The sequence below is a fragment of the Triticum urartu genome, chromosome 7 (genome assembly GCF_003073215.2).
Source record: "Triticum urartu cultivar G1812 chromosome 7, Tu2.1, whole genome shotgun sequence".
Lineage (NCBI taxonomy): Eukaryota > Viridiplantae > Streptophyta > Magnoliopsida > Poales > Poaceae > Triticum > Triticum urartu.
In genome coordinates this window covers 596,539,651-596,543,408 of record NC_053028.1, presented here as the reverse complement: position 1 = coordinate 596,543,408, position 3,758 = coordinate 596,539,651, and positions in this window count along the sequence as shown.

Genomic DNA, 3,758 nt, shown 5'->3' with positions numbered 1-3,758 from the left:
ACATTCCTTAGTCATAGAATGTAAGGTAGGCATGTGTATGGAGCATCACATGATCACTTGTACTTCTTGTTCGCGCTTTTGATAGCTTCCTCTATGAATTCTCGTGCTGAAGCCTGTGTGTTGAAATCTTCATTCATCAACCAGTTCCAAGTATATATTTTACGGAGCTTGACGACCATTGCAGCTGTGATCACAGGGACCCGTCGACCTTCCCACTTTGCAAGTTATTCTAATAACCCAAAAGTATAAGGGATCGCAATAGTTTTTGAGGGTAGAGTATTCAACCCAAATTTATTGATTCGACACAAGGGGAGCCAAAGAATATTCTCAAGTATTAGCAGCTGAGTTGTCAATTCAACCACACCTAAAAGACTTTATATCTGTAGCAAAGTATTTAGTAGCAAAGTAATATGGAAGTAACGGTAATAGTGGCAAAAGTAATAGTAGCAGTTTTGTAGCAATCGTAACAGTGGCAACGGAAAAGTAACTTAGCAAAGATCAATATGTGAAAAGCTCGTAGGCAATGGATCAATGATGGATAACTATGTCAGGTGGCATTCATCATGCAACAGTTATAACATAGGGTGACAGAACTAGCTCCAGATCATCAATATAATGTAGGCATGTATTTCGAATATAGTCATACATGCTTATGGAAAAGAACTTGCATGACCTCTTTTGTACAACCCTCCCATGGCAGCGGGGTCCTATTGGAAACTAAGGGATACTAAGGCCTTATTTTAATAGAGTACCGGACCAAAGCATTAGCACTTCGTGAATACATGAACTCCTCAAACTACGATCATCACCGGGAAGTGTCCCGACTATTGTCACTCCGGGGTTGCCGGATCATAACATGTAGTAGGTGACTATAACTTGCAAGATAGGATCAAGAACACAAATATATTCATGAAAACATAATAGGTTCAGATCTGAAATCATGGCACTCAGGCCCTAGTTACAAGCATTAGGCATAGCAAAGTCATACCAATATCAATCTTAGAACATAGTGGATACTAGGGATCAAAACCCTAACAAAACTAACTCGATTACATGGTAAATCTCATCCAACCCATCACGGTCCAGCAAGCCTACGGTGAGATTAGTCACGCACGATAGTGAACATCATGAAATTGGTGATGGAGGATGGTTGATGATGACGCTGGAGATGGATTCCCCTCTCCGGAGCCCTGAACGGACTCCAAATCTGCCCTCCCGAGGAAGAACAGGGCTTGGCGGCGGCTCCGTATCGTAAAAGGCGATGAATCGATTTTTCCTCCCTGAACATGAATATATGAAGTTGGAGTTGAGGTCGGTGGAGGTCCAGGGGGCCCACAAGGACGGAGGGCGCGCCCCCACCCTTGTGGCCAGGGTGTGGGCCCCCTTCGGTTGATTCTTTCACCAATATTTTTTATTAATTCCAAAAATCATCTCCGTGAAGTTTCAGGTCATTCCGAGAACTTTTATTTCTACACAAAAATAACACCATGGCAGTTCTGCTGAAAACAGCGTCAGTCCAGGTTAGTTCCATTCAAATCATGCAAGTTAGAGTCCAAAACAAGGGCAAAAGAGTTTGGAAAAGTAGATACGATGGAGACGCATCATATTCCAACATGTAAAACCCGAACTCATGCCAACAAAAACATGATAAACTTTGATGATGAGATGAAAAGATTTAAAATTGAGGTGGAAAACACATGAAAACTATAGTAATTACCCGTTTCCTTGCTTCTCAGTCGTGACGTACTCAATTTGAAAATGACTGATATGGACCTTCGAGTTTTCGTAATGATGGTTCAAGGTTTCTTTCGGGTTGTTGATGAAGAATCCAGCATGACTAGTAAGGTCTTCGTCAGCTCCTGAATGGATTTAATCAAGCACCTCAAAACGTTGGTTCTTTAGGTTAAGACAAATGGCCTGGTGGTGACCAGACTTGTCATCTGGGTCATCTGGTGCAAGCAGCTAGAACATGGGGAACATGATCTGCAAGTAAAAAAAGAGAAAAGACAAAAAGGAGTTCACATCAAAACAGAATGTTATACTTGCAATAAGGGATATATGGAAAGCAAGCATCAGGTGGCCATAGTGGACACATGGAAAAAGGTTCATTTGCCATGTGTAATTAGCAGAAGTTACCATCCATTGGGTAAACAAAGTTGCCCAGTATTTTAAGTGAAGTTGCCACATAAGTTGCATTAAAAGATCACACTTCCTTAACAAAGTGCAGTTGTTGCCACATGAAACATCTGTCACGAACAGTATGTAACCAACATATCAAGTATAACTATTGACAAAACATAGCATGGAAAAAAGTAAAACATCTACAATGAGAAGAAATACTCACATATTTTTTCAGTGTGAGCTTGAAATCACCATGCGCGGCAAAATGTTTCCTCAGGATGCGATGGTGGAAGTCACCATCCCATATTTTGCAGGTCACGTTGTACTGCATGATCGTCTTGTTGGGACAAATGTCCACATACCTGTTGATGAAGTCAAATCCACACGCAACTACATTCTTCGACATTTTACCAGTAGGTCTCATAGACCTGGCAAGATCACCCAGGTCGACGTATGTCGCCATGCATTGTATGATTTTGGTTCTGTCCAAACATGAGTTGTATGAAAATGATATAACGTGAAAGAATCATGTCTACTAAAAAAATAAAAATAAACAACACATGGCTAAAAGGGAAAAAATGGGAAAAAAGCAAGTAAGAGGTTATGTGGTGTGGAAATTACTCTTTCAGATCCTTCATGTGCTTGCTGTTCGACCTCACATTTCCGAAACGCTTGACAATATCATATAGTTGGGTATGCTCCTTTGTAGCCTTAACATTGGGCTCAAAGTCATCCACTGGTGGTGTGTGAAGTACCCTCGTCTGCCTCACAGAGCCAGGGGTTGCACTTCTGACGATATCATCGGATACGAGTTCAGCAGGCACATTAGAACTTGATTGCCCCTGATCCCTTGACAACACTACTAGGAAAAAGCCTACTAATGGTGCACTAGTTTTGCCTACTAATGGCGCAGTACTGGTGCGCCATTAGTATCACGCCACTATAATTTTTTACTAATGGCGCACCACTGGTGCGCCATTAGTATAGCCCACGGTGCGCCATTAGTATCTGGTATACTAATGGCGCACCACATAGAAGTGCGCCATTAGTATCAATTTTTTTAAAAAAAATTCATAATCTTTTTCAAAAAAAATTCGGTTTTTCTTAATCTCATGTCACTATGGCTTAATCTCGGGTTAATATGCTTAATCTCAAGTCAAATCACACTCTATGGTCAAAGTTCCCGAAAGGTCACCCATCCTCACACTACTCCAGCCCGAGCATGCTTAACTTCGCAGTTCTATCCAACCCCAGCACCACCTCACTTCACAGGCACTTGTTGATATATCTATCATATCAATCCTATTAAACCTTGCTGATGTCTAGGACTTTGTTCATGTTCATGAGTATGATGAAATTTTGAAAAATATTTCAAACTTTCCGGTCATATTATGTATCATATTTTGAAAAATAATTCAAAAAAAATTCGAAACCAATTTTTTTCTGTTACTAGTGGCGCACCTAGCAAATGGTGCGCCACTAGTAAGTTTGAATTTTTTTCCATTTTTTCCCTCTAGATCTTAAAAGCCCCGTAACTTTTTTTTCTGTTAGGTTTTTGGGGATTTTGAAAATGTTTAACGGGATTCGAAACCAATTTTTCTTCTGTAACTTTTCGAGTACATGATTTTTCATATAGA